This window comes from Callorhinchus milii, unplaced genomic scaffold (assembly GCF_018977255.1).
Source record: "Callorhinchus milii isolate IMCB2004 unplaced genomic scaffold, IMCB_Cmil_1.0 Scaffold15, whole genome shotgun sequence".
Taxonomy (NCBI): Eukaryota; Metazoa; Chordata; class Chondrichthyes; order Chimaeriformes; family Callorhinchidae; genus Callorhinchus; species Callorhinchus milii.
Window position 1 is genome coordinate 6,318,233 of NW_024704756.1, and position 20,230 is coordinate 6,338,462.

General features: G+C 40.3%; 1 non-coding gene across 1 annotated transcript; it reads right to left on the minus strand.

Moving 5' to 3' along the window:
• Positions 1-5,255: 5,255 nt before the first annotated feature.
• trnap-ugg lies at positions 5,256-5,327 on the minus strand. The gene has a single exon. It is a non-coding gene; the product is annotated as a tRNA-Pro (tRNA).
• Between the last annotated feature and the right edge of the window lie 14,903 nt (positions 5,328-20,230).

Here is a 20,230-nt window from a genome sequence, read left to right on the forward strand (position 1 = left end):
ATGCTGCCTTCTGCTTCAGAGGCTGCTATTATTTCTAGGCACAGATGGGATAAGTGATCAAACCTCCAGGTCAATCATTGGTCTGTACAATGATTTGTACAATGGTAGGGGGTTAGGAGGTCACAGAGGTAGGGTGGTACGAGGCCATGGAGGGCTTTGAAGATGAGGACCAGGATCTTGAACCACACCAGTAACCTAGGGTATTAATAAGTATAATAATCCTTGCATTTGATGTACTGTCTTATCACATTATAATAATAATAATAATCCTTGCATTTGATATCGCGCTTTTCATGTTTTCTCGACGTCTCAAAGCGCTTCACAGAATAGACTGTAAAGTGAATTGACCGTATATTTGTGGGCGAAATTGTTGAGACATTTCAAAGCGCATAACAGATTGACTGTGTACTTTGTGGACGAAATGTAGCAGCCAATTGCGATCAAACAGTTGTGGATTGAGTGACCTCATTTGCTTTTGAGGGATTATTACTCCCGGAAATCGATCTGCCAATCGACTAACAACCAAGTTCCCACTTACTGCTCGGTAAACATAGGAGTGTGGAGTAAGGAAACTTGCATAAGGTTTTCGCCAAGCTGGGAATCAAATCGTTCACTTGCAAAGCGAGTGCTCTAACCATTACAGTACAGGACCCTTTAAATCATAAATGATTATAAATATTACAAATATAAACCCAGCATAAACTCTATCTTTACTGTATGTAATTAACAAAAATAGCTCTTATTTTCCCATTTTTTGACATGATGGATTGCTCTTAAGATGTTAGACAAATGTACCTCAGTACTCAGCTCTCAAACCCCAAGTAGAGAGAGAAAAGACTTTGATTTAATTGCATTTCATTCCTTTATATTCGCCCTGAAAGTGAATGACATTTTAAAATGCATCAGCTGAAATAGAGGGGTTTGAAGAGGTATGTGGATAAAGCGAGTTGGTGGGATTAAATTGATCTCCTTGAGATCAAAGAGCAACAATGACAACAAATTACATTTGTATAGTGCATTTCATGTCAGGAGGATGTCCCAATGCGCTGGACAGTCAGGAATCCGCACAGCACAGACTCGATGGGCCAAGTGGCTTGCTGTGCTGTAGATTTCTATGTTCTATGTTTCGATGATATGATCTGTGTGTATCACTCAAAGCATAAGGTTATTTCCTGATCACCTGAGCTTCCTGACTGCTCCTCATTTAAACTGTTTTAAACTACATTTGCATTTTTTTTACAGGATCAATGTTTGATTCTAATTATTTGTCAGAACATAATTATGATGCTACTGTATTTATACTTCAGAAGAATATCACTTATGCATATTATTAAGTTCAATGCTATAGTCGGTACACTTGATGTTTCACTTATCGTGAGAATAAGGTGAGATGTTAAAATTTCCAAAAGGCTGGAAATTTGCCCGAAAACTATCAGAAATACATTTATTTTAAATAATAGGCCCGTGACAATTCGGAAGAGTTTGAATTCAAAGGTGGGTGGTTTCGAGATCATTGCTCAATCAACATTGGAAGCTATTTTGAGTTCATCTTGAGAATTTTGAGTGTGAAAATCACTTAAGAGGTGACTTTCATCAGTAACAATGGATCACCATTTAAATATGCAAAATGTGTAAGTGATGAAATATTTACGTGTCACCCTGGATCAGCTGGTCGCACCCACGTATCTGATGAAGAAGATTCGGGGTTCAAGCCTCATTTCGGGACATTAAACTTACTTCACGTCTTGCGTCAACACTTTAAGATTAGCCTAGGGCTGAAAAGATCCATCCTTGGCCCCCCCTCCTTTTTCTGATCTACATGCTCCCTCTTGGGGATGTCATCCACAGACATGGGGTACACTTCCACATGTACACGGACAACACCCAACTCTATTTTTCCACCTCTCTTTGCGACCCCTAAAATCTCATGGTTCTCACCTCCTCCACCTACCCGACCTCCCCCTAAAACTCTCCGAACCTGTACGCAACCTAGGCGTCAGGTTCAACCCTCAATTATGCTTCCTCCCCCACATCCAGTTCCCTCACCAGCATCGCCTTCTTTCACCTCTGACGCAATGCCCATCTCTGCCAATACCTCTCCAAAAGCCGCTGAAACCCTGATCCATGCTTTTGTCACCTCTCGGCTGGACTATTCCAATGCCCTCCTCGCTGGTTTCCCCTCCACTACCATCCATAAAATCCAGATTATACAAAACCCTGCCGCCCGCATTCTCGCCCGCACCAAACACCGCTCCCCGATCACCCCAGTCCTTGCCAGACTGCACTGGCTGCCTATCCCAGAGAGGATCGTCTTCAAATCCCTCCACTCCTCTGCACCTCCTGACCCCTCTGACCTCTCTCCTCACAACAATGCCCGTTGCCTTCGTTACACCGGGTCTGCCTCCTCCTTGTCCCCGAAGTCCTCTCCTCCACCCTCGGTAGCTGTGCCTTCAGCAACTATGCCCTGAGGCTCTGGAACTCCCTTCCTCACTCCCTTCACCTCGCTCCCTCCCTTTCTATTTTCAGGTCTCGGCTGAAGACCTTTCTTTTCGACCGTGCCTTTGGCCACCTTCCCCCCCCCCTCCCCCTGGCTTGGCCCCAGGATCCGTTACTGTAAAGTGCTCTGAGACGCCATTCGGTGTGGAGGGCGCGATAAAATCCAAGTTGTTGTTGTTGAAAGTCCTATGCAGTGCTAGGGGTTTGCTGCATTGATGGAGGTGCCGTCCTTCACATGAGACAATAAACCAAGGTTGGGTTTGCCTGTTCAGGTGGACTGCAATCACTGTTTGAAAGGAAGAGTTTATCTTGCTACCCTGGTCAACAATACCTCACATCAGATTGATCATTCACTTCATGTTTTTTTTTGAGACATTGCCATCCCCAGTCATTACACTTCACAGTAAATCCCGTGAATCACTTTGAAAAGCCTTTTCCACAAGAAAGACGCTATATAAACAAAAACAACAAGTTACGTTTGTATAGTGCCTTTACGTCCCATTAGCTCAAACACCACTATAAATATTAAATTGGCGTTTGAGCAAATGTTACCATCAAAGAAAACTAAAAGGCTCCTTATTGCTCAATTGACAGCTCCACATTCCTTCAAATGTCTTGAATTATAAGGAATGCTTATCAATACAATAACGAATTAGTGGCAAGCATGCATTTTGCTAAAAAAAAGATTCAGCACTTCACTGCATAATTGAATCATAATTAAGGTAACAATGGATTCATTCTTTGCTCTTTGATGGAATTATTGAACTATTGTCCCTTCAGGGAAACTGGCCTGGATCCAGCTACTCGAGAACTTTCACCTTATAACAGCCTCGCAATTTTCTATTACATTGAACAGCTTGACAATGGTTCATCCCAATCCAGCAACACAGAAATGAATGTATATAAGCTACACAACAACGACGTGCAATTATTTTAGTGCACGTCATGCTTCGTAGCAATTAAATTAAGCAGTTAGTTTCAGCATAACTCAGTGTAACTCTATTCATAAACATGGGGAATGGCAAACTGTTTTGGTTCAGTTCTTAGTTGTATTCTCGTGATCTGTTCTCCTCCCACCCCCACCAGGTCTCTTTGATTCAACTTCACGTTGAGATGGTGGAAGAGCAATCTATTGGTGATGCTCACGACAAATGGATCAACCTCTGCCGAGTCCTTCCCCTATGTATAACAATAAATAATAATAATGCCTTTGCATTTCCTTGAGCTGAGATTGTCTCAAAGTGCTTCACATGATATACTGTAAAGTGGATCGACTGTGTATTTTGTGTGAGATGAGATTCTTCTCTTTTAGAATAATGTCATGGGATCATAACCATCTTAAACAAACAAAAAAATAATAAATTGGTCACTTCAATCCACGACTGTTTGTGGGACACTGCTGTGTGCAATTGGCAGCCGTGTTTTGCCCACAAATATACAGTCAATTCACTTTACAGTATATTCTGTGAAGGTGCTTTGAGACGTCTCAAAGACGTGAAAAGCACGATATCAAATGCAAGGGTTATTATTTTACACCTGGACAGATAGACGGGATCTTGGTTTAACGTCTCATCTAAAAGATGGCATCTCTGGCAGTGTAATACCCACCAGCATTGCATTGGAGTGTCGCTTGGACAATGTGATTCCAAGTCCTGACATAAGCCTTGAACCCACTCGGAGGAGAGAGTGCTATCTCTGCGTCAGGATGACACAATATGACAGATATAAGAGAATCTTTTGTCTACGTGTGAGACGGAGAAATGATGTTCCACCACTTGGTGGCACTATGCATTCGTGCCCTGCCAAGTCGTAATCTCACACAACACAATCTTGCTTAAGTACCATTTGCTCCCACTGACCTCAGTTAAACACTGCAGTCTTGTGCCTGATTAGTGCTACAAATAGTGTTAATGCTCGGTGAACGTTGAGAGGGGAAACAAAATCTCAATTTGGACGTGCTGCCCATGAAACAGGTTAAACAAAGTTTCCTCTTCAGTGAAAAAGGTGTGGTGTCATCACACCTGTGTGTTCTCCCCACACAAACTATCTGTTGAAGAGGTTTTACAATCAGACAGTGCTAAAAAAAATTAAATATGTTTCTTTTATGACACTGATTATGGGAGAACACTAACTGCGTGTAGATTTATTGTGCATTACATTATACGTATAGCCGGAACCAAACAACGTAAGGCTGAACAGAATCATCTGAGGCTAGCATTTTGAGGCTAGCAGATGTTCATAGTATTGATTAATGATGCCTTAACCTTCAAAGATCACACTGAGTATGACAGAAATTAAGTAGTTCAAAGAATATATCTATTCGGTTTGATATGGCATTCCAGTGTTCAGTCTTCACAAAATTATTTCATAAAAATCCATCTGCATATACTGCGCATTTCAATTTGAACATCAAAGGTGTGGGGCTAGTGAAAGGTACTGTGATCAGTTTGAGCTATTTCATGAGTTATCGATTTGTGATAGGGTAAAATATCAGACTCTTTGTTTATTCTATACATAATAATAAATAATAATCCTTGCATTTGATATAGCGCTTTTCACATCTTCTTGACGTCTCAAAGCACTTCACAGAATATACTGTAAGGTGAATTGACTGCATATTTGTGGGCGAAACTCGGCAGCGAATTGCGCTCAGCAGTGTCCCACAAACAGTCGTGGATTGTAGTGACTGACTTTATTATTGTTTTTTCTCTTGAGGGATTATTATCAAGCGTGTGGAGAAAGGAAACTTGCTCATGGTTTCGCCCTGCCGGGAATCGAACTCAGGTCTCTCACTTCCAAGGCGAGTGCTCTAACCACTGAGCTACAGGACTCCATATTTCTATAATACAGCATCAGAAACCTTTCCAATCCTAACCAGAAAATCAACTGCAGCTTCAGATTTAATTAGCATATGAGGATTTTGATGCTAAAATAATAATAATAATAATAATCCTTGCATTTGATATAGCGCTTTTCACGTCAGGAGGACGTCCCAAAGCGCTTCACAGAACACACTATAAAGTGAATTGACTGTATATTTGTGGGCGAACGCGGCAGCCAATTGCGCACAGCAATGTCCCACAAACAGTTGTAGATTGAAAATGACCAATTTATTATTGTTTTTGGTTTTGGAGGGATTATTATTAGGCGTGTGGAGTAAGGAAACTTTCCCAAGGTTTCGCCCTCTGCCTGGAATTGAACTCAGGTCTCTCACTTGCAAAGCGAGTGCTCTAACCACTGAGCTACAGGACTTCACAGGACTAAAGAATTATTTCCTACTTTCCTAAAACTGCAACAGTATATAATTCTAATTGATTAGCAATGTCAATTTTGACATTTCCCAATGTCGATAGTTACATAGAATGTAGAACATTACAGCATGGAAACAGTCCATGCCGGTGTTTATATGCTACACAAGTCTCTATACCCCTCCAAATCCCCTGCCTTCTTCACCTCTATCCCCTTCTCCGTCATGAATGTATTGTGTTTCTTCTTAAAAACATTGATGCTTTCTGCTTCAAACACAGCTTCTGCCAGTGGGTTACAAACTCTCGTCACTCTCTGCGCAATAAAGCTATGTTAGAGCTTTATCTATGGTTCCTATTATTCTATCAAATTTCCTGAGCCAAGTTAAGGAAGATTTAAAATTATACTACCATCTACTCCTGTTTAAAAGGATACATAATATGAATGATACATTGCACACAATTAGTATGTAACAGGAGAAATAAGTAGTTTCAGCTTGGGGTTCCTGGCCTGGGGGAAAATAGGGAATAATTATACATAATTACAGTGATCAAAAATTGTACCGTGATGTACAATAATTATGCAAACCTCTGAACCAGCAATTGACACAGATTTCAGAAAAAACAGGGAAGGATACCAAAGCATCTTCATCATAATGCAGCTTGCATCTGAATGCATGTTTTTAAAGCAGTATAATTATTTCTTTGTTTTAAGTGTTAGAATGGTAGATACCTGTACACTAAGTGGAGCCACTTCTTTTACGACTTTACCCTTAACAAATGCTGTCTGAACTTGCCTGAATACAGACATTTTAAGTAGAACTCTTTCACCCGTCTTAACCATGAATGAACTCCCACCCCAGTGACATTGAGCATTTACAATCTACCATTGTGGATGGTAGATAGTGGAGTCCTGTAGCTCAATGGTTAGAGCACTCGCTTTGCAAGCGAGAGACCTGAGTTCAATTCCAGGCAGGGCGAAACCTTGGGCAAGTTTCCTTACTCCACACGCCTAATAATAATCCCTCCAAAAAAACAAAACAATAATAAATTGGTCATTTTTCAATCTACGACCGTTTGTGGGACATTGCTGTGCGCAATTGGCTGCCGCGTTCGCCCACAAATATACAGTCAATTCACTCTACAGAGTGTTCTGTGAAGCGCTTTAGGACGTCCTCCCGACATGAAAAGCGCTATATCAAATGCAAGGATTATTATTATTTTTATTATTATTACCATCTGTATTCATATGGCTAATGGGGCAGAGCCTTGGGAGGAAACGTGGGCCAATAATAAACTAATCAGAGTCCAGATATCGCTGTTTAAAATGCTTAGAATTATGCAGCAATTCAGTAGTATTGTATATGTCTTCTTTTTAAGATATTATTTAACCATAGTAATGTGGTTCCTCAATCCACAACTGTTTGTGGGACACTGCTGTGCGCAATTGGCTGCCGAGTTTCGCCCCCAAAATAGTCAATTCACTTTACATTTCATTCTGTGAAGCGCTTTGAGACGTCCCAAAGACCTGATAAGGCACTATGTCAAATGCAAGGATTATTATTATATGCAATGAGATTGCATTGGTTGATATTTACCACTTTAGGACCATTGGAAGCTTTGGATATTCTGAGAAGTGAACCACTCAGCTTTTACTTGCCTTCACAACAGCTTTGCTGCTGAACGTGAAGAAATCTCTCACACTTATTGCTTTTGTTTAAAACCACAGTGCCTTTCATTGTTACAGTACTCTTGTATTGCGTGTATGGTTGATGGCTCCAGAATTAGAATGGCGCATTATCGGGTTCAATGCCTCAACAAGTCCAGAAACCGGAATAGGTTTGAATCACTCTGATTTTTGATCGCATTTTGGGGAAGAATGATTGTCCTTTTCTGAACAATCCACATTTTGGTTTGCTATTTCTGACCGCAAGCTAATACTGGAATCTCAGTCTAACAAATCCATACCCTCACCTGTTTACAGAGTTGTTGGATTGCATTGGAGGGTGATACACATTTAGCCTCTACTGTCACATTTCTGTGCTAAGTGTGGCAAGTAAAGCTGCAGAGAAAAGCTTCTTCTCATCCACCCTACTTCAGTAGAGAAAGACTTCTGCTCTCCCCACCTTTCTAAGAATAATCTTATACGGCAAATTCTCTACTTCTTACCCAAGGGACTATTCTCTTTGCAAAGTACAGTGAATTTCTCAATGCAAGTAACAAAAAAATTGCATTACAGCACAGCTGATGAGCTTCTCAGCTTTAACACATTTGAAAATGCAAAGTCTTTTAAAGGATGTTTTAAATATTATTCCTGGCAATACTTATTTTATATTATTGGTATGCCCACTGATGCATCTCGGAAAATAGTGTGCGCTGCATGTGGAGGATTTGTTCACATCTGTCTACACCTATTAGCTTGCACACAAGAACAGGCATGACACATGACAGTAATTACATGCGAAGCACTGTGTGAAGTTTCAACGTGAGAAGATATTTCATCTGCATTCGTGTTTTGAGCTTGTGAGATCTTCTTAATGGCTGTTTTATCTTCTCCATTTTACTTACCTGCTTGGAGTTGTCAGCAAATGTCATACACGATTATAAAAAGTGTTTGCCTTCAAGCCATTTATGATGAGTGTGAAGCCCTAGAGAGGACCCCTGCGGAACATTTACTCGTCACAGCCTATTGCTCAGTTAGTTTTCAATCAAACAATTTAATTTGTCACTTTGCAACAACATGATTTGTGTGATAAAAGACATTGCAAAAGCTTCATTGCCTTGCTTGTACATTGCATCCATAAGACAAAATTACATTTTGGATCTTCCAGAATGAGCACTTGAAATACTTCATTTCCAAATAGTAGTGAGTTTCCTTTGTAAGGAGCTACATACAATTCACTGCAAGTTGATTCAGATCATGAAGTTGACCTATTGTATAATACATTGAGCGATGGAAAATTTGACATTCCATATCAAATCTGCTACGAAATGTTGCATTTTTCACCCAATAATATGTTGCATAACCATTTTATGTCGTCTAACGTGAATCCTGATTTGGAGACAGAGTAATGCCTAAAGGGTGTAGATTGAATCCACAGAATGGTATTTTTCACGTGAACTGAGTATTTGACTGACTACCATTGCATGGTTCATCTTAATCCAGCATATATATCTGTGGCAATTTTTTTCCTTCATGTGTGTCAGTTTTGCCTTTCCGCATTCAATGCTTGTGCGTCACCTGAGCATAACTCGGGTTTGCTGTCTTTGTCTTGTGCACGGACAGCACATGGTGTAATAAAGATGTTGTTTGCAGCAGCACATCAATACTGATGATTAATATTGGTTGTTAATGTGCTAATACATAAATTAAATATACATGTGAAAGCCAAATCACATACAGTTTTGATTGTAAAACTGTCATTTAGTGGAGATTAGTTTGATTCAGCCTTTAGTATTTCTTACCTCATTGATTTAATGACAGGGTTTATCACTGCAGCTTATCTATTTATTAATGATTCTCTATTTTGCAAGTAATTAGGTTGCAACAAACTGAAAACAATCAATTTCTTGTCCCCGGGATTGTTTGTGCTCTGAGATTTGGCAGCCTCTCTCAGACAATCATTGTTTTCAGGTGGACATCTCTCTTTCTGTCTCAAAACTAATGAAACATTTCAAGTCATTAATTGCTCTGTGACTCTGCACATCACACCAGTGACTTTTATTGGCCCAGCAATTTGTAATGGAAGCTCAAGCTGAAAAGTGTCACCGGTGTATTCGTCCCCAGCTTGACAGTGAAGGATGAGCTGATTCAGGAGCAGTGCGCCTACATGCTTATAAGGCTGGCAACCAGCTGTTCCAATTACCACACAGCGGGTCAACAGGGTAGAAGTGACGGGCTGCCCGTTGAATGACGAAAATACAAATTAGTTCAACTAATGTGTGTGAATTATCAGAGGTTTTGGAATGTCGGATGAAATGCAATCCAACCCTGGAGGGTTGTAACACAGTTTTAAGTTTTAAGCCGTGACTTTTTTCCTTTTACAGTGACAGGGATGGACACAGAGCACGGGTGGGAGGGGAGAAGGGGTAAGTGATCAAGCATGCTGTGCGTCGACTGCCCTTTCCACACCACCTGAGCTTTCAGATTCTATGCCCCCTAACTGGTGGAAGCCCCACCTTCTACTCACCGTTTTGCTCCCTTTCTTTCTGTCTACAAGTCCCACCTTAAAATCTATCTCTTCGATCAGCCTTTGGCCACCTGCCTCTCTCCCTGCTCGGTGTCTTCAAGATGTAATCTTGCATGAAAGTTTTTTTTACAAGTTGTTTGAGTTATAATTTTTATTTTACAAAAGAAACTGCTTTGAGGGTCCAATAAAATATGTACCAATTAGTGAACAGAGCTGCAGCAACTTTGGCAAACAGGGACTCTTGCTGCTAACTAGTACAGCATGACAACAACAACAATAAATTGATTTATAAAGCGCCTTTCACCTCGGGAGGATGTATCAAGGCGCTGGCACTAACCAGATGTAATGCTGCAATCTACAACTGGGTCTATTAAAGTGAAGTTCCCTCGATTCAAGGTGATGTCCTTCCCAGTGATCATTATGATCTAATTTTTGTGACTTGTTATGAGTCAGTACTGACATTGTTAGTGTCAATAAAGGGTTTCAGTACTAACTACGTTAAATTCAGATACAAGTTAACCTGGTATTTTGTCAAGGGACTCTGAATTTTGGGGAGGTGGGGGGGGCGGTGATCAAAAGGAACTAGCTTTGAGCGCAAATTTTAATTAAATTCAGGGTGGGGGTGAGGGGTTTCACACCCCTTGCCAGTCTTTGATAATAAGTGGAAATATAATTCTGAATACAGTTGAAACATCCCATTTTTCACCCCATAAATGTGGCCATGCCATTTTAACATTAACGCTGAATTTTCATGCATCGGTGTAGATCAATTTTGCATTGATTTAACGTATCTAGATTTCCGGAGCCGATAAATATTTAAATAAAGAAATAATTCTATGGTCATGGACAAGAGAGAGAAATTGCCTCCATGGTCAATGGGCCAATCTTCTTAGATTGAACCAAATGCAGCACTAACATTAACCATCTATTGTGGTAGTGGTTGGAGGACAAGACATAGATTTTAAATGACCCCATATTACAATTATTGTCTACAAAATTTGATACCAAACCTGATTTGATCTTTGCTTAAATGGATTCTGCTGTCCTTAGTGATTATTATTTAATCAAATGTTGTAGATCAAAAATAGGTTCATTCTTTATACCAGGGAAATTCAATCGATATTCAAAAGCTTCTAGCAATATGTTCTATGTCAGTGTTGTCTTGCTTTCAAATCAATTTTATTAAGAATCAGTCTGGGACATTTTATGTAATGAAATGTGCTTGTAATTTGGATCAAGTTAGAGAGGTGTAATACTCAAGGCAGCAATAGCAGAAATAAAAGCTAGAAAGCTTTGAATAGTGAAACTTTGGGGTGAAAATGCAACGTTTCATAATTGAGTCAAAGTGATATTTGTCGTACTGGATCTGTTATGAAAGGTTGCATTTTGCAATCCCCTTGTCACTGAATGATACCTATTTTACGGTTGGCTTTTTTGACAATAAAAAGTTAAAAAGTACCTGATGATGGCTGTTTTGTGACCATCTATGTCTGAATCAGTGGATGATGTTGCACATGGAGGCAATGATGTTCATGGGTGTTGAGCTGAGTTGGTAGCCAAAGAACCACAGAAGTTTACAACACAGAAGATTCAGCTCATCATGTCTGTGCTGGCTCTTTGAAAAAGCAATTCATTCAGTCCCATTTACCTGCGTTTTTCCTATATCCTTACAAATTACTCCTCTTAGATATCCATCTAGTTTCCTTTTGAAAGCTGATATCGATTATACCTCAAACACTGCACTTAATAGGGCACTCCACACCTGAACAACTTTCTGTGTAAAAACACCTCATCTACTCCACCCTCTCTACCCTTTCTAATTATTTAATAATTGATGCCCTCTAGTCACTAACTCACTGACTAGTGGGAATAATTTCTCCCTCTATTCTCTTTCACGATGTACATGTATGATCATGCTGATTTACTTCGTCCATCTACTGTCTTTCACATGTGGGAAAGCATTACTTTGTAGTAGATTGTCATCAGCCATAATTATCATATAAACTCTGTAATGAAATACAGCTATTGCAATTTTCAGCTCAAGGTTGATACACAGAACTTTGTTGTCTTGTCAGCAGGTTTTGCAGAATTGAAGGGTGGCATCACATACATGTTGAGAGCAGGAGTAAATTGTCCAAAATGAAGTTACCACATTTTCAAAAGAAACTTTCCATCTGTGCACAGATGCCTTGCTGATCCCACACTTGTTTCCTCAGTCTGTCAGAAGTGGACTTAACCTTTTTAATAGGAATTGACATCTCGTCAGGTTAGTGAATCACTCATCAATATATTTTGTGCGTTCAACTGTTCCTATCAGAGTGGGGCGTTCAAAGTTCACTATTCGAAAAGAGAAGGCAGTTTCTCCCAGTATTCTGGCCAGAAATCCCCCTAAATAAAATTGATTAATTAGCTTCATGGCTGTTTGTGGAACATTGCTCTGTGGAAATTGGCTGGCTTGTTCCCTTACAAAATACACAGTCACTACACTTTGCAGTAAATCATGTGAAGTGCTTTGAGTGGTCTTGACAGTGTGATAAGGTGCTTTACCAAATGCAAGAGTTGTGATTATAATCCTCAGGTCCACAAGATGACTAATGCTTTGTAAATTGCACATTCTCACTTGCGTTGAACAACTAAAATGTGGAAACCCCCAGAAGCACATTTCAGTGGCAAGTGATATGGTGGTTTTGAACAATTATGGAAATTGTGTTTTGACAGAGCAGTTTTACAGTTTGCTTTCTCGATGTATAGCATATAATTAACTGGGGCTGCAAATCAAGTAAGTAACGCTGTCCATACTAATTGCTACACACTAAAATATTTGAAGCTGCTAAAATATCTTTCCATTATCAAGCTAGTACAAGCATTGATTGTATAAAGTTCCGCTTGTATAAAGTTCTGAAAATCTAAGGGGAGAATTTCCTCTCATCACCATTTCCAAGTGTGTTATGTGGATTACAATTACTGCATTGAAACTCATGGACAAAGACAACAACATTCCCAGGTTACTTTACAAAAACTGCATGTAGATACAAAAAGATCTCAGACTGAAACGTGATCCAGTCCGGAGAGTACTGGATGAAGAACCAAAGGACTGAAATAACTTTGAAAGGTTTTTGACAAACTCAGTAAATATGGATAAAATGCTCGGGTCTATTTTGCATTCATCAATCAATCTTTTGGTACTTTGAGTAAAGCAAGATTTCCCTCTTACAAACAGGTAAAATTTCCTCAGACTTTTGCTCCTTCATCATGACCTTGGCTGTGAGATACCTCTGATTGATGGAAACAAAATCTTTTTAAAGGTACATTTTGTTGCAGTTATGTCATCCATACCGCACCATAGTGCCATAGTGAAACTGCAAATTAACCCAACTCTTAGCCCTTAGAACTTTTGAAACAACTTTCTCTGAGATGTGTTGGTCACTTGATCCTTCAATAAATTATTTTGCACTACATTCTCTCTGTCAACGAATCGATCCTGTACTGCCATATGCCTGGGCTTATCACTTTTTCGAGATAAGCATTTGCTGGTCACATTCAGAGAGATAGTCAAAACCATATGCAATCTTACAATAATAATATTGCACTTTTCACATCCGGATGACGTCTGAAAGCTTCACATTACATGAAAGTGCAGCGAGTGCAAAATTTTGTGGGCAAACAATTACTTATGAGTTGCATTTTCTTGTATTAATAATAATCCTTGCATTTGATACAATGCCTCATCACGTCTTTGAGATTTCTTAAAAGCGCTTCACAGAATGTATTGTAAAGTAAATTGACTGTATATTTTGTGGGCGAAATGCAGCAGCCAATTGCGCACAGCAGTGTCCCACAAACAGTGATGCATTGAGTGACCAAATTATCATTTATTTTATTACCCCCGGAAAAGGGATCCGCCAATTGACTGACAACTGGGTTCCTACTTACTGCTAAGTGAACAGAGACGTGTGGAGTAAGGAAACTTGCCCAACATTTCACCCTGCTGGGAATTGAACCCAGGTCCTCTATCTTGCGAGGTGAGCGCTCTAACCACAAAGCTGCAGGATTCCACAATCACAGGATAGTGGCCTAGATTTATGTGGAAGGCAGTAGAAGTAATAAAACTGAGGACAATTGCTAATGTAAGAGTAATTGTTATGTCCAGAATGCCATACTTGCTCGGTGCTAGCAATTTAGAAAAATACATTTGACAGCTAGGTTTGACAAAAAAGAACCTTTAACTTCACGTTTCACACACTTTTACCCCTACATTGCTTCCTTTCATACATTGGTTTAAAGGCATTTAAATGCTTTAAAGTCAGAGAGTGGAGCCCTGAGTGTTGGCATCTGAACAAAAATCAATGTTTCATTTTTATGATGTATAGGCCATTCAACCTTTTAAAATACCACTGTCTTGTTATTTCATCATTTTTCCTATCTCTCAAACAAGCCGTCTTTCTTGTCCCGTGTGTTGATTCCTTCACTGTACATCTTGTCAGATGGCCTTTGCCTCTTGTCATGGCAATGAAAAGTATCAACAATACGACACACATTTTCTTTCTTCTAACCTCAACACATTGACACAGACCTTGACTGAGAATGAACCTTGATGCATAGAGACTTCTATTAGCATAGAATTTCAATTTCTGACCTTTTTGAAAGATAAGAGCTTGAAGGATAAAATGTGTTTTATAACATGATTGAAACCCGTTCGAGTTCAAGATCCTCGTCCTCACCTTTAAGGCCATCCATGGCCTTGCCGCCTCCTACCTCTCTGACCTGCTGACTCCCTACCAACCTGCCCGCTCCCTCCGTTCATCAGGCTCCGGACTGCTCCATGTCTCCCGCCTGACCCGCCCTACCATCGGTGGCCGGGCTTTCAGCCTCTCTGCCCCCACACTCTGGAACTCCATCCCACAGTCCCTTCGTCTCGCTTCCTCCCTTGCCTCCTTCAAGGCCGTTCTCAAGACCCTTCTCTTCGACCTTTGGTCTCCCTCCCACCTCTCTGCCTTCCCTCACCCCTACCCCACCCTCCCCCCTCCCCCAGGCTCGGGCCCCGACATCTGACTGTTCAGCGCTTTGGGATGTCCTTCCGACATGGAAGGCGCTCTATAAATGTAATGTTGTTGTTGTTCCCATATTACATATCATCTCTTGCGCTCAACAAACTATCAAAAAAGAACATGTGCCATACATCGTTTTGTGCAGGAGGGGGCAGCATTGAGCTACCACCAGCTCCGTAGATGAAGAATGTTTTTATTCCTGTACCATTTGTAAAGGAACTGCAGAAGGGGGACTTCTGCAGTTCCTTTACAAATGGTACAGGAATAAGAACATAAGAATTAGGAGCAGGAGTAGGCCATTCGGCCCTTCGTGCCTGCCCCGCCATTCAATAAGATCATGGCTGATCTTCTCACCTAACGCTGATTACCTGCCCTATCCCCATATACCCTAATCCCTCTATTTTTCAAGAATCTATCAGTCTCAGCCTTGAAAATGTTCAAGGACTGAGCATCTACAGCCTTCTGGGGTAGTGAATTCCATAAGTTCATTACCCTCTGAGTGAAGAAATGTTTGCTCAACTCTGTTCTAAGAGGCTGACCCTTAAATTTAAGACTGTGATCCCTGGTTATAGATTCTCCCACCAAGGGAAACAGTCCCTCTGTGTCTACTTTATCAGCCCTTTAAGAATCTTATATGTTTCAATAAGATCTCCCCTAATTCTTCCGTACTCTAGTGAATACAGCCCAAGTTTATTCAGCCTATCCTCATAGGTCAGTCCCCTCATCCCAGGAACTAACCGAGTGAATCTACGCTGCACCCCCTCTAGGGCAAGTATGTCCTTTTTTAAATAAGGAGACCAAAACTGCATACAATACTCTAGGTGCGGTCTCACCAAGGCCCTATACAGTTGCAACCAGACTTCCCTACTCTTATATTCTAAACCTTTAGAAATGAACGCTAACATGCCGTTCGCCTTCTTAGTTGCTGCTGCACCTGCAAACTAACTTTTTGGGACTGGTGTACAAGGACACCCAAATCCCTTTGAATACTAACACTATCTAACTTCTCCCCTTCCAGAAAATAATCTGTTCTTTTATTCTTGCTACCTAGGTGAATAATTTCACACTTGCTAACATTGAATTCCATTTGCCACCTACTTGTCCACCAATTAAAGGTTGATTGCTGCAACTGCTTTTAATTTGAAGTGCAACAACACCACTTTCTGAGTGCAGAACGATACCCTCTCTATGTCTTGGCCAAGCCAAATAAAAGTGCTCACCCACAACATGGTTGTTTGTGGGATGTTGCTGAGCGTAAATTGGCTCCTGGGTTTGGATACAAAATAGCACTCACTACACAATACATCCTGTGAGACTCTTTTCCTATTCTGAAAGATGCTATGTGAAATGCAAGCATTATTATTATCATAAAAAAATGTCCACTGCTTTTCGTTACCTATACATTGCATGAACACGCATTTGTCTCTTTCGGTAATTGGTACATAAAAAGTATATTTTCAAGCGCTCCAGGCCGCTAGCCAGTGTGAAGGGCACTATAGAAATGCAAGTTGTTGTTGTATATTATGCACAAAATCTGTATTAGGGAATATTATAGGCTAGCTGTTGCTTCAGTTATACTCCCAAGTACCATTCGAGAGGGCTACTGCTTTGGGAGAAGCCAGACTTTCCAACAATTACTGCCCACAGCGCCCTAGGAAAAGGAAAGCATATCTTTATGGATGTGTATGCTTAAAGCTTCACGTTTAAAGAAAAATCCCAGTTGGAAGGATAGTGTGGCTGCAGTTATGCTTTTTTTTGGATAACTGTGAAGCTAAATCTTTTGCATAACTGCACTAACCTGAAACCTTTGATCTCGTTTGAAGCAATCTCTGGGATTTGTGTTCTGGCATGATGGGCACTTTTCCAGTCCTATAGTTTCATGGTATAGTATGGAAAATTATGTGCGACAAGCATAGGAACAGAATATATAAAGCCTGTACTGCACTCAAGAAATTGCCTGGGAATATCACTGTGATGTTTTAATTACTCATTGGTTATTCATTTTACTGTTTCCTGGGACCCAACATAATTTTATATGGTTAAAAAATAAATGAAACTTCATAAAACATAGAAGGAAGGCTCCATAAAAGGTTCCGAAACACACGTCTTGAAAGCCCAGTGACATGTGCGCAGCTTAGAGCAGAGAATCTTTTATCTTGCATCAATATCCTGGAGCTTTTTCCTGTCTTCATTCCGATAATTAAATATTAAAGGAAATGAAAAATATTTATGCTGATATTGCAATCCTACTCAATCTAGGTCACTTTCAGCTGTTACACCAAGCTGCAGACGATTAAATGCAATCTTCTCAAAGCCCTTCCTGAAAAAATGAACAATCCAAGGTTACCTGCGTTCTTTTTCTTGTGTCGTCCCCTTTTAAAAGCCACTGATCAGAAAAAAAACATTAATTTCACAAGCACAACCCACAGACTACCCTAGAGAACAGATAAGATGAGGAACCTAGCTTTGGGAATGTCAATTCCCCTTTCCTTTCAAATTCCTCCCCTTGTCAGCCTGAAGATGGTGATCTTGTACTGCACAGCTCTGTGAGCATTGCAGTGTTTCACCGAAGCAACCATCCTTGGTGTGTGAGTTCAGATGATGAGTGTCAGCAGACGAGGCAACGATGGTGGGAATTGCAGCCCTGACTTCATCCAATGTCCATAAACACACATATGGACTCAGCCCTAATTTGCTAATATTGCTGTTCTGACTCAGTACAAAAGCAACACATTGGAGTTCAGAAACATTTGTCCTACAAAAGGTAACACCTATATAGGGGAAGGCAGATGGATACCAAGAAGGGAAAAGGGTAGAGATAAATGGGCAAACAATAATATGGGAAGTAAGGAACCGACAAGGTGCTTGGAGCAAACTCCCACCTCTCTGCAGAGTGAGACGGATTTCAGGGTGGCAAAAGGAGAAATTTCTTAAAGTGCATAATTTGAGGGATGTCATGGATTAGTGCAGAGTCCTCTGTGCCTCAGGAGCAGATCCGGGATGTGAAATGTAGAATTACGTTAATTGTCCCGACTTCTGAAAGGACACTCTCTCTTTGTGCTCAGTATTTGCACAACCAAACGTAGGCTGTAATGAGATGAGAGGGTTAAATGCACGGCCTCTCAGGGATGTTATTGCACTGACAACTTACCACAAGCAGATTGCTCGCTGGCTCGTGCGATAACAGATCATTCAACCTGAAGTTTTTAAAAATAGTCACTGAAGTCATTTAAATTAAACATTGGAGAATATAGCCAGTGGGAGGGAATATTAATGGACGTATTGTGCTGGGGAATTTAAGAAAAGATAATTTTCACAGCAATACCTTTGGACACGCTAGGATGTCAGATGGTAAATGTTTTTACATTATTGGATCTTTAGAACAGTTCCCCCTGCATTCCCCCCCACCCTTCCCACCCCATAGCACGGGCAAATACAGTAGATTTGGTGAGATCATTTCATGGAGAATAAGCCTCTGCTTCTCTCTCTGCTCTTTACTATTGCATGCCACACAGTAGAATGAGCTTTATCTTCAACATTATTAATAAATGCTTTGCTCTTTAGTTCTTGGAATTTGTGTACATCTCACAAACCGAGCGAGGAGAAGTGGTGAGATACAATTGGATTTTGTTTTGTTCATTAGAAAACCCATGTAACTTGTGCAGCATCTATTTGTTTAGTAATATTTCGCCGCTTACTGTCTATTATCCTCCGTGTAAATGAGCCCAAGCATGCTGACAAGTCAAGTCATGGGTGGTCTCTGAGGAACACTATTTCCTTACGTATGATTTTAAATAAACAACACATGGCAATTGCTTAATACTGTTACAAAATAAACATACATGCTAAATAAATTTCTATTTTCATCGTTCCACCTCTGTGAATTTCTCTCATTGGAACTGGTGATCTAATTTAACTTATCAGAATCACAAAGCACAACCAAGTAGTTGTAATATAATAAAAAGACTGGACGAGTAATAACTTACCTAGTTAAGAGTCCTGTGATAAGATTATTTTCCAATTTATGGCGATCATCTACATTATTGTGATAACTGAGGCATGGTTATTAAACGTTTCATTAATAGCTTTCCATTTTTTTAAGTGAGACATTTGGTCATTTGGCAACTGCCTGGAATCTTACATCTAAAAATGAAGCACTTGTAATGAGCTCATTATAAGGATATTTTGTGCATAATTTACCTCAGATTGCTAAGCTTTCTCTCAGCTGTTGGTTAATGCTTCAGCCGTCAATGGTCTTGCTTCACTGTGGGCCTAAGGTGTGGCAAATTCTAACGGGTTTTCTTAATGAGTACGTCACTCGTGCCAACATCATTACTGGGTGAACTCCCAACTCGGATTGCTTATGAAGAGATCCCATTTGAAATCACTGCATATTTAACACTAATAACTGCATTCTGCTGTTTCTAACTGTGCTTTCTTCCCAGTGACCTGCTGGTCTTGTGATATGGGTACTCATTGCATTGTAGGAAAGGACCTTTTTGCTGCACCATGGGCATGGGGACCAATTTGAATGTTGTTTGCCAGTAAATTAGATGTAGCTACATTCAAGAGGAAGCTTGACCTTCACATGAGGGACAACTTGATAGAAGTGTGTGGGAGGAAGTAAAGGAATGGGTGAAGACTTGTCTGGAGTATAACCACCCCCAAGGACTGGTTGACCTGAGTGGTTTGTTTCCGTGCTGCACGTTCTTTGCAATCTTTGTAAGTTCAGAAAGAAATTTTCTGTGTAACATTTTGTTTTTGTATTGATGATGCCCAGTAATGCTGCAGGAATACAAGGGAACAACTAATTTGATCACCAGGGCACTGAGTCCTGCATTCAAGCCTCACAATAAGAACAACAACAAATTGCATTTATAATTGCGGCTTTCATGTCGAGAGGATGTCCTGAGGCAGGGGAATCTGCTCAGAGTTGTGCAGACATTTATATGTTGATGGTTTCTGTCTTATTGAAGCACTAGAATATCACATTGAAATATAATACTGGCAACAATGGTAAAATGGTGGAGAGCGTTTTATTTATATGCTATGGAACACACTGAAAAGGGTATATTCCTGAAGGGATCACAGAAAACAGATTAGTTTCATCGACTGGTTTCACATCCACTCCGATCATAAATTGGGTTTAGCTTTAAAAGATCACTCCCACTTTGGGAGAGTAGTTGACATGTCCTACCCATTGTTCCTGGTTCCAGAACATATTGTAATGATAAATCAATGTACAAAGAAC